Source organism: Electrophorus electricus, chromosome 8 (assembly GCF_013358815.1).
Source record: "Electrophorus electricus isolate fEleEle1 chromosome 8, fEleEle1.pri, whole genome shotgun sequence".
NCBI lineage: Eukaryota > Metazoa > Chordata > Actinopteri > Gymnotiformes > Gymnotidae > Electrophorus > Electrophorus electricus.
The window spans coordinates 15270806-15283335 of NC_049542.1; the positions used below are offsets into that span (position 1 = coordinate 15270806).

The 12530-nt window shown below is 39.3% G+C and overlaps 1 protein-coding gene across 3 annotated transcripts in view; it reads left to right on the forward strand.

Annotated features, from left to right (window-relative positions):
- Positions 1-1160: 1160 nt before the first annotated feature.
- Positions 1161-12530, forward strand: part of elfn1a (extracellular leucine-rich repeat and fibronectin type III domain containing 1a) — an 80068-nt gene continuing 68698 nt past the window's right edge. For 2 of the 3 annotated variants that reach the window (XR_003409910.2, XM_026999007.2), the window contains exon 1: positions 1161-2387. The gene's annotated coding sequence lies outside the window, so the exon portion shown is untranslated. Of the gene's footprint in view, positions 2392-12530 lie in introns of all 3 variants that reach the window. The other variant, XM_026999088.2, reaches the window with a different exon arrangement.

Sequence of the window (12530 nt, forward strand, 5' to 3'; positions counted from 1 at the left end):
CCTATGTTCCTGAAATGCCACACCTCCACACCCCGACATGGGCCAATAAATAGGAAAAGGCTGTAGGCAACAAATACACATCCCAGATATTAAGATGAATCTGCTGCTCTCAAAGGTTCAAATGCACCATTGTATCCACTGTCACTTAATGTATCCTCCTCTGAATAGTAACCTGCTCCCCCTGCCTACACCACCTTCTCAGCTAACAGGCTTAGGCAAATTAATGGAGGATTTAAATAAATCACAATCAGCATAATACTTTGGCTGCTTTTGGTGTTCTGAAACTCTGTTTATGGACATTAGAGTTAATTTTGTCCTGCTATTGACAGCTGCTCAAAATATATAACCCAGGTATAGACAGCTTACCGCAAATATTTCCAAATGCCATATACCACTGGAAACTGAAAGGGAACAAATGGGCAATATATCAAAGTGCTTGGACTAAATCCCCTGTTTGCTGTACTGCAAACTGTACTTTTCTCAAGTTTGCTCATTAATAATGGTAAGCAGAACCTCGCTTTCTAAAACAACACAGGAATATTACACATCTGAAGTTCCAAATGAAACATGATACTCAATATATGCTTATTAACCAGTATCAGAAAATGATCTTAAAGTCTTCTACAGCAGGGCCAATGAAACACAGAAAATCAATGTTGAGAGCAATTTAATTCACCAAATGGTGGTGGTTTTGAAATCGAGTTATATTTCAGGATTTCAAGCAAGGCCAAAACCAGGATAACAATGCATGGCTTAATGGAACAGAGCCAGTAAGATCCTCAGAGCCTCCACTGACAGCTATATGAAGTAACTGAAGAATCAATGGCTCGTTAAAAAACCCCGCCCACCACTTAAATCAGTGCAAATGACTGACATTTATTATGCGCCTGGTGAGTTTTTAACCCTCTTGTTCCACGTCACACTCCCCTCCCTAACTAGGAAGTGAGCACTAGCAGTGGCTCTCTGTGGGTTGCCACTCCCACACCCACCCACCCCGCTGCGAGTCATCTGGAGGGAAACGTGGCTTGTGGCTAATGTGCCAGAGTCCCTGTGCCTGGCTCCAGACCGGTACCTGCTCTGCCCGCTCTGCTTGCTATGCCTGCCCTATCATGCTGTACTGCAGTAAGTCAGGCTGCACTGGCTCCACAGCACAACTCTTTCCTCTCAGCCAGGGCTACTTCTGCAGCCTTCCACTGGCTCTCTGCTGCAGCCCGGCATCGTGGGGGAGATGGAGGGGTCATAAATCAGCCCCAGGGAAACAGAGGGAGTGCTGGGTCTGAGGATAGCAGTGGGATGGCTTCCAATGCAACCCGAGCCCCCACCCCTCAAAGTTTACCAATCTGTAACTGTGATGGAGTGCAAGTGGAGGATAGAGCTGGTTTGTTGATTTTCAGATGTGTAGATATGGTACAGCATGATTGTACAGCTACAGTGATGCATACAGTCCATATGAAATAATACTAATAATTGTCATTTTTATTTTTATAGCATGCTTTTATGACAGTCTCACCTCAAGCTGCTTAATAAAATAGACATGTTTTGTTTTGTTAGTTGCTTTTGTCCAAACAAATCCGGTCAGTATATGACCAAATGTTTTTCATACAACATACGACAAATAAAACATTTTTATGCTGCCACTGGCAAATACAGATGTCTGAATATACATAAACCAGTGGTTTGCATCAATGGTTTGTATGCCCTGTAATTACTCAAGATAGATTAAAAAAAACCCCAACATTTTATGCATAGTTACCATAAAATCAAATTCCTATCACAAACTCGAAAACTAAGATATACAGACTGGTGTGTAAAGTCGCTTTTTGGGGTAACGGGTGCACACGTGCCACACAGTAACAGAGGTATTAACAATTACCCCCCAGCCTGGTGCGTTGAACTCATACCATTTATAGCAGAGCGGATACAAACAATCTTCTTATGAGATTTAACTTCAGCCGACGTGGACTTCTGGATCAGTGTGCTTTCGCAGAGTAGTGTTCCAGTCCGCGTCGTCACTAAAGTAACAAAACACTGAAAACGGTTAAAACGTTGTGTCACTGTCGTTATGGCAGACAAAATTGTACTGTAATGGTAGCGTAATGGAAAATCCTGCCTCGTGCTCTGTTCGGAATACGTAAAGGCGAGGAATGAAAGCGCTTTCAATAAGGGCTCTGCCTTGAATTAATCACTCACTGTTTAATGGATCTTTGCTGTTCGTGCTTGACGCAGTGAGGAACTGCAGCTCTTTGTATTCTGAGGCCAAGTGAAATCTCTGGATTTTGCGCCTAGTAACTGCTGCCTCCTTGAAAAAGTCTTGGGGTTCATGGTGACATAGGGACCCCAGTTTTGGTTCCGGTGAGACCTATAGGGTTCCTGCTCCGCTGTGTGAGGTAGGTAAGTAAAAATGTTTTGGAATGCAGCGTGAAATGAGACTCTCGGTATGTTAAAATGTCGCATCTACAGCAAAACATCGAAACGATTGCAAAAAAAAGCAAATGTTTTTGTTCTTTAAGTAATATGATAGTAGGTATATATCGAAGCGCAAGTGTACTCCTTGAATTTGGATTTTAGGTTTTGTTAGTTAGCTTTGCGCGTTCGATACATCCATACAATGGGCAACAAATAGCTCAAGGTCTCGTTTACTCAGGACTTGACAATCTTACGTGCTAATATTTTTGTGCTAAGTGGTATTGTAACACAGAAAAACTTACACATCAACAAGACGACAATATTTTGTGTGCTTGCGGGTAAACTGACAAGTAGGTAAAACTGTTGGTGAAGGAGGGCGTTGTGTGCGCGTTTCACACAAGGACCGTGAAATTATTTACATGTACTTTGTGCATTTAGTAGATCGCCACTTGTAGGTGAGGGCTTTGCTGTAGGTAGGGGTCGTCACAGCGTTGCGTTCCACAGAGATTCCACAGTTACGTGTTTTACGGGCTTTTAGTTCGTGCTCGTTTTCAGTAAGACAAGCGCAACGCAAACGGAGTGAGAACGCAAACATCTAGAGAATGTCGCCAAATGTTTCAGTACCTTGGACAGCAGACTGTTCCGCTAACCGCTAGAGTTCGCCTTCAACCATAAAAACTGTGACAGCTGATAGCCCTTTTCTTTTCTCAATTTCTGGGATTTTGGTCAGCAGCGTGAGTACTGTATGTTTCATTTTTGCATGGCAAATATATTTTGTGATAAAGAATGGAATGCGATGCAGGGCAAGCAATGCAATTGATATTCTAAATTTTATTAATCAGTGCCCTTTGGATTCTCGGATTTCGCTTATCAGAAACAGTTCAAGCATGGTGGCTGTTGTGTGAGCTAAATAGTATCGCAAAAAGTGGGGATATCTGTTGTGCTTAGGTTAAAAAAGGCTGAAACATTTCGCTACATGTTGAAATCAGATTCTCCGTAGAATTTGAATGGACCTCTAAAAAACCGATAAAGAATTTAAACTAAACTGGAATTTGATTTAAAGCTAACCTCATGTAACACTGACCATCATAACTAAAAGCTATGAGATTTCAGAAAAATTTCCCTGGCAAAAACAAAACAAACAAAGCACACACACACAAAAAAGCAAACTAATAAACAAAACAAAACAGGGATACGTTCCCTCCAACGTGGTTCAATTACAAGTTATTTTGCAGCGTTATACTTACTTTAACTGTAGGAGGTAATCCCACACTGTATATTGCATTGCGCACAAACTAGATTTTACCGTTAAGTAAACTTCCAGAAATGGTTTCAGGTACAGGATTAGGATTATAAAAATCAATATATAAATAAAAATGCCAAACTTTGCCATCCTGCATTTTGTGACTTTGTTCAAGGTTTACAGAAATGTCTTGCGGAAGCCGACAGACGAACCTCTTAAGAAATGCTGTTTTTAAGTCCATGTAATTTCTTGTTGCCTGCCAAGTCTGGTAGTTCATTTGAACTTTACACTTACATGACAAAGGTGACCTTAGTATCAAAAAGATTCCATCACTAATGTACTGGGGGTATTTATAAGACACGAGGCGACATAAGAGAGCATAGTGCTGTAATGACGTGCTATGTGCACCTTTGAACTATAATCTCAAATAAACTACTGGACACAAGAAACAGTAATCCTAGCCACAGTGTCACCAACTGCTTGTGTAAACGTCCATGCTGTATCTAGTATATTTTTCCTTACGTTCTAGCGTGAATTGCAGGTTTTGTACTTACTGCCTCGCGTATTGTATTGGTAGGCTGTTGACATTCATGTGCGCGGTGCAAATCCATAGAGACTAATTACAAGTCAAATATACAGCTTCCTTTCATCCGATGTCATTTTCTGTTCACTTAACCGGTACTTTGCTGTTGTTTTTAATTTTTTTGTTAATTTTCGAAATTGCTTGGTATCTATGATACTAATTCGTCCCACCGATTTCCATTCTAGCCCTTGCGTAATAAGCAGTTAGTGAATTCCACCCTTTAACTTGAACTGTATCGCCGGCATCGGTTCTTTTTTTTTTTTTTTCAGGAAAAAAAGCTACAATTCCTGCTATAGCAACTGATCTAAATGATGTTCGAGTTGAGCTACTCTTTACCCTCTCGCATTGGGATTCAGAGAGTGGCCGTTTAAACTGTCTATGGGCTACGTTGGTTTTGAAACGTTCGCGTCATTTGTTAACTGCTTGCGCGAACACCCGGCTTTTAGTGTGCGCGTCTTTCTCCCTTATCTTGATTATGCAGCTTGAAGATTGAGTCAGCTGTTTTGTATGCAAGTTGCCTGAGCAGGAGTCGTGGTGGAGGGAAGAGCAATCGTGCCGCGTATACTGAGAGACTCAGACTTACAGTCTCACAAGATGGGCAAGAAGAGCAGATATGAAACTGTTCTGCTTAGTTACATTTACTTTTGCATAATAAATGAATAAACCCACTAAACACAAATCCAAGTTGTTGTAAGTCTGCGTTTTAATGCTGAAAACATCAGCAGTCGAATAATGGGATGGCCACGCTGTTAATGGTGCGACATTTAAGTGCATACACGGCACCAGGCGCGGCACTGAGGGGTGCAAGAAGTAAATCGCAAATGACGCAAATAATGATGGTTGAACTGAAAAGGCGGTACACTGACAATTTATAATCCCAAAGAAGATGAATGATCATTTACTTTAATATATTTTGGCGTGTAATGGGAGAAAACGCCCCCTTAAGGAAAAAAAATTCATATCTCAAAAGCGAAATGTTTCAAGGATTAAATTTATGCAAAATGCCGTCAAAGGACATACGGCGAAATGAAGATTCAACGTCAGTATAGGAGTACTAGACCATTTGAAGGATATCCTTTCTCCAAGTATGCATTTCAGAGAACACTTAAGGCAACTTTCTTACAGTGAAACGGGCCATTCGTTACTGTTTGATTACATAACATATTCTGACCAAGGTCTGCAAGTGAAATTTAAAAGTGCAGTATGTTTGGTGTATATAGAAACCTGGTTCCAGAAAATTAGTCAACTTCAGTAAGAACACTGCACTTAAAGAACGTTTTCACCATTATATGCATATTCTAGTCTCATGAAAATTTGGTATTATCCAGTTCAGGCCTAATTTATAAAAGTGTAGTATATGCTGCAAGCCACTGTCATATAATAGCCATGTACTGGATATTTGTGTTTTGTCTGTAGGATATCTAAGAACTAGTCAATTGACCAATTGTACTATATTTATCAGCACATGTGTGTAAGTAACACTAAGAAATTTTCTGTTTAGCTTGTATTTAACTGTTTAATGTATTTAAGGCAATGCTTCTATTGTCCCCTGCTTTATTTCATATTGATGTCCTACATTAAGATCTTGTACATGATAATGTAAAATGAGTATGCTACTCAACATGTGCAAGCCTGAACTGAATTACACAGAGTAAAAATATGTTTCCAGTTGAGACGAAAAGCCGTGGATTTGTGGAAAATATGCAATATTATGGCATGACTAGAGGCATATAAAGATGCCTAATATCCATTCATATGGCAGCAGTTTTTAGTGCAGACAGGGAATGCTGAATAGAGTTAAGATGGAGGGCTGTCTGTGGAGCTGAAAAGCCTTGCAGCAGCTATTGTGTTGAAGTGGCATATGGGCTTTGATTTCTCTGCCTCCTTGGGGAAAGGAAACATGCCTTTTATAGATGTTTCTACACACTTAGAAAGATGTCTTTTAAGACAGAATTGATGGAAAACATAGCATGCCACTAATTTGCATTGTGGTAATGTCCCAAATTTCTGCAACATATTGCCTTAATCACCAGTCCTATATCAGTTTTAAAGGGCCTTTACCAAAACTGAGCTTAAAAGGCTTAGAGCATGGACTTTCAAGCCCAGCTTTTGAAGTTTCCAGAGTGCAGTGCTTTCTGAGGGAAGTGCACCGTCCTGAGAACATGCGTTCCCCACCCCCACCCCCACCCCCGAATGGAAGGTGCCATCATCATTCATCAGATGGTGAACCTCAAGCCTCAGGACACCACGCAAATGGGCAGACGAGCCATTGACAGTGGCGGAAAAGCACTTGGAGAGAAAGGAGAAAATAAGGCTCCGGAGTACATTCTCAGAGCCACTCACTCTGCATTTCAAAAAAGCGCTGGCACTCGCAGATAAGGCTGAAATGACAAAGCCAATGTCCTCTGCCCTTCAGTCCTGCTTCGTTTCAATCTAGCAAAGCAAAGATGGCACAATTGCTGAGATGGTATCTCCTCAAGAGTGTACACATGGCATTAGTGGCGTTCCTCTTGAATAAGCAGCTCATGTAATTTAAGTGTGTGAGTTGAGATTACTGAGCTGTGGCCTGTTCAGACCCAGCCAGCTGTGTGGTAAAGTTTGGACATTTTACCTCAATGGCACTGATGACTCTGTCAATGTCAAGTGCATTTCAAGAGCCATCAGAACTCTTACTTTCCATGAGACCCAGGGGAGAAATGTTTAGCAATTAAAATTCAGATCTAAAGACATTTAAAATTGCAGATACTGGAGTTAAATACAAATACAATCTTATTTTGTCTTGTCTAAAGGAAGAATGTCAACCAGCCACTGGTTCATGATTACTCTTCTGGGCAAAAAATGAGTTCAAACAGGCAACAATATAACACCTATTCCCCCACCTCTCCACTATCGTCTGTGTAAAGTAATTAGTGGCTTGGAGTCTGGATTATAGAATAGCACGTCTTTGTATGTACAGGCCTCAGGCCTGTCTTGATGAATACACTGCGCATGAGAACCCATTAAAGCTGGCGACACATAACGGGTTTGTCAATGCTCACTTCAGAGCCTCTTTCATTGACTGGGTTTTTGAGTGAGTGCATGAGTACATGGAACAGCTTTCCCTCCAATCCCCTCTAAATACATAACCAGATAGATAGATAGATAGATAGATAGATAGATAGATAGATAGATAGATAGATAGATAGATAGATAGATAGATAGATAGATAGATAGATAGACAGATAGATAGATAGATAGATAGATGGATAAGAATGCCACAGACAGATTGCAGTTAGGATTTGAGGGTCAGTTGCTGCATAGAATATAATACATTACTTGTACAGTAATGTATTATATACTATGCAGCAACTGACCCTCAAATCCTAACTGCAATCTGTCTGTGGCATTCTTATCCTTGCCAGGAAATCAATGTAGAAAACAGAATGCAGAAGATGGACAGTATCGGTACCCATGTATCTATAGTACACCCATCATCAGTACTATTTCTGATTTATAATTAATTATAACATTTTATATTTTATAGCTCAACCACTACATTATAAAACTCAGAGTCAGATGTTACAGTAGGTTTAAAAGTTACTGTTAGACAGTGAGGCTAGTGGATACTTAGGAATATCTAAATGCTTGGATAGGGGATGACATGACAGGAACATACTGTACTGTACATCTTCAAATCTAACCAAGAAGCAGGTGCTTCTTTGAGTGTCCATAATAATAGCTGCAAAGAAATGCTGTTCTTTGTGCTGCAGGGATTTTCTATGCAGGGCAGTAATGTTTAGAGCTCAATGTGATTTGCAGTCGCTGCTATTTACTCATAATAAAGACTTATTTTTAGTTGTTATGTTCATGTCATCTTGAAACTAAAGTACACAACTATGATAGAATCAAATATTGGCTTGCTATAAAACAGCTAGGATGCAAGGATGAAATGATCAGTGACAAATGATTGGCTGATGCCAGTGGGCCATTTTGTACTAGATTTTAAAAACACACTCAATTTCTAGTTTCTATCATACATATTTTTGTGTATATGCATTACACTAGAAAAATATTTGGTTTTATTTAATATGTTTTCCCAGAAATGTATAGAGACTTAACAACAAACAAACAATAGATCAATTGACTTGTGTGCTGAAAATCTTGGAAGACAGACCAAAGCTCAACTGTCCTTGTCTTGCATTATATATGGAATAACACCTTTTAAAATATTTCCCAGACACTGATTAAGCCTTGAATTCATTTGAGGTACTAATGGTTAATTTACATTTGAATGTATTCCCTGTCATTCAAAGAGCCATTAGCTATGTATGCTCAGCATCCTGCAAATGGCCATTGATAACACAAAGACTTTGAATTTTTGCATGAGCCCATCCTAAGCAAAATGGGCTGGGTCTGAAAACAGCAGCCCAATAAAGCAGACATCACAATTGTTTAATAACAAATATTTCTACTTGTGATGACATCACATCATTGTCTTTATATACAATAGAATCAATGCCCTTTACCCCTGTGTATACCACACACCCAGGCAAATGCAGTAAATGCATACTGCTCAAGGAAACATGCATGTACTAGTCACTGTAATTAGTCCCAGTGGGAATAAACCCTAGGAGAGATTGTGAAACTCCAAATGAATCCTTTTTAGCCATTTCATGGATTTATTCATATTAATATTTCCATGAATGACAATACATTCTAGGATGTATCTCTCACATATTCATATTTTGTTTTGTTGTCAATTTGATTATTAAAACATCCATCTTTTCTGTAACAAAAATAAATTCATGGAATGGAAATTTTCAGTACTCAAACAGGAGGCTGACGATTTAAACCCTGATTTGAATGGTGACATCGGTGTGGCTGTTGATGTCCAAAAGAGCATAAACGACCCTGCTCTCTGGGTGGGAAAGATGGCATGTTTTCTCTCTGCTGTCGATCTACAGCCATGCTGGCCTTTCCTGGCTATTTGCCAGCTCATGTATACAAAACTACACAGTCAGCACTCTCCTCAAAGAGTGTTCACCTGCCCTGCAATGCTGCATGAGCAGCAATTTGAAGAGATATGGTTGTTCACTTCACATGTTCTGGACACGTTCAAGCACACGCTCACCTTCACTGATCCTGATTGGCTGGTGCTGTATGATAGCAAAAGTATAGACATAGACATAGTATAGAGGGTTTGAACTGCAAATGACTTACATTGGGGAAACAAAAAACAAGCAAACAAACAAAAAAGTCAAATATATGGAAAAAAAGAGCACTGAAAATTCAAGGTTAATCATGTGGTTTGTAATCTATTAAGAATGAAGAGGAAGGCTTCTTGCCCGTAGTTAGGCCCAGACTGGGAGAGAGAGCATTCAGATGCTAATCCTCTTTAACCATGATCAATATGTTATCTCACTCTGCATGTCAAGTCACTGCAGTTGCTCTACCAAGATGGCAATTCTATGCTGCCAAGGTCTAGTATGTAATGCTCTCTGTGAACAATGCATTAAAATAATTTGATGCCATTTCTAACAGTACAATATAGAAGTCATCTTTATCAATTTAAAATGTCAGTCTAAAATGGAGAAAAGTCAAACAAACTATGCAATTTTATTTAAGTAATTTAAGGATTAGTTCTATACAAGGCTTTAAAAAATGAAGCATTTCTGTGTGAGGCTTTTAAAAATCTTTCGATACACATGGGTGGCTTTCTTGCCATTCCCCAACTTTCAGTGTCTGCTAGAATGAGAGAGCATCTGGTTTTTAAACCACAGCTCACAGCAAAAGTTGGGAGAGTGCTGGCCGCTTTTGCCGGAATGGAGAGAGACTCTGCGAGGAGAAGTCTGCATGCGAGGACAGGTGTGGTTTGATGGAGGCAGCCAAACAGCCATCTGCTCCCAAAAGCTTCTAGCCCCTGGAAAGGAACTGTCTCATACTTGCAGATCTGATTAATGTCTTTGTCTGCTCACCAAAAGACAAATTCTGACAGATGTGGGTTGTAGGAGATTCCGTAGTGTTCTTGCAAATCATACAATTCTACGCAAATGTATGAAGTTATTATGAAAGGTGAAAAAATATTTTTGTTTCTTTACTGTGAATATGGTAATGAACAGGCAAAAAGTACATATTGTATGTCATTGTGTCAGCTGTGGAACTGTTTTCCTGCCACTAAGAAAAGCATCATTTACAAGCCCAATATTCCACTGTCATTTTATCCCAGCGTTCACGACAACACCACGTGCCAGCTGTATGGCTTGTTTCTAAACCTCCCTAGAGATTCTTAGCCAGGTAAACTGATACATGATACATGATGCAATCTCGCTTTGATTTCTTGACAGATTTATCTTGACCATAGCAGCAGATATGAAAGGGAATGTTTTGTTCAGGCAGGAACCAGGTGGAAAGAGCAGGTCAGTTCACTGGTCATTTTATTCAGATACATTGGGAAAAAGAGTGTAAAGAATCAGTTATCTTTTGAAAACAGGACATTTAATAGTATTTATCAAATCTTCCATGCCTCTTGTAGACTGCATGTACAACCCAGTACATTGACTATGTTGTGTTTTTTTCAAAGCAATCTAGATCGCCAAACGCCAAATTGCCAAATTGCACCAACTCTGTTTCCTAGACTGAAGGAGCAGTTAAATGCATATATACTTGCAAAGATTAATATCAGAGAAAGACAATAGCATGTTATACTCTACAGGTGGATGTACTTGTGCACAGTGGGTTAGTTCCCATAATGCAGAATTTCTATCTGTTACTGGGCCACAGTGGGGCTGTTGAAAGGATAGACAGCAGTGGTGCCTCATCTGTTACCTCACTGATATCTGGTTAACTATACCATCTGCTGAGACTGCAGGGGTCCAGCATTCTCAGCTGTTTGGTCTTCTTAAACATACAGTACACCCAGAAGAGCATTTCTTTCCTGTTCTTAGGTTATAGATGTGGAGGACATGGGATGCTATTGTGAATCCAGTTTAGAAATAGCTAATGTATAAAGTGATTATGATAACATTGTGTAACTAATATTACGATAACATTGTGTAATACCAAACACTCTGTTTAATTAAGAGTAATAAGACAAAATAACTCCCCCCCCCCAATAGGACTAAGGATTGGCAATGTCAATAAACCAGGGCATACACGGGTAACATGTCTACCTGACTGCTAATGTACAACATTGATCCCAGTTTTCCAGGGTACCATTAAGGACCCAAAGCGTCTCTTAAAGTTCAGCAGATAATTAAGCAAAATGTCTTTTAAATTCTATTGACTGCAGATTGCACCAGCTGCCAAGATGACTTTAATGCATTTTAAGATTTTAAAGGTCTCTAAGCATTTCTGTCATGATGGGGCATAAATTTTGGTTTTGGCAGGCCAAAAGCATTGTACTTACCCAAGTGAATGCATCAGACCATAATTAAAGTCTGGGGATTGTTTTAAATAATTCATCCAGTGTCTGTTTAAGAGGTCCTATACTTAAAAAGCATTACATGTATTAGCAGTCCTGGGGAAATCAACTGATACTTAGTGAAGGAAAAGCATTGTTACCATAGAAACTGCCTCCAAACTTGGAGAAAATATACTAGCATCTATTTATCAAAAATGTGCCAATATTCACACAGTTTGTTGGCTGCTGTGTATGCAAGAGCCTAATTAGAAGGTATCCATGCATGCTGGATTGGGTTCTTTCTTGTGTTACACTGGGGCTAAAACAACATATCAGCATAGTCTTTGGACTAATGTCAGATTAAAGTAAGTTTGTGTCTTACATGTTATATAGATCTTTTTAAAGATAGAAGCACACATAAGCTATGCAAATCCTATTACCATCCTGTAGCAACGATACAATCATGCTTTGTGAATAATAATGCACACAAAGCTTCTGAGAAAATTATAAAAATGCTTTAAAAACAAATAAATAAAGCACCGTTGATCAAAGCAGGTTGAGCTAGTAAGAAAGCACATATAAGAGTAAATTCACAGGTGCTGATTTACCTTGTTCATTTGAGTTCACTTTGACACTGCTTAAACCTCCTGTAGGTATAAATTTCTGTATATTTTAATTCAGCTCAGGTGGTTTCTGCTTTGTGATTGTACCTGTTGTTCATGGCTGACTGAGTGGAAAAGAGCAGAAAGAGAAATATTTTTCTATACATACTTTTTAAGTTGCCCAAAAGCCATCTAATGAGTACAATATTGTTTGCTGTTTTCTTCTTTTTATTTTCTTTTTTGGTCTGTTCTTCATGTGCTAAAAACAAGGCCTGACACGACTGGGGCTTTGAAATTTAGGTAGTTGGATAAATATAG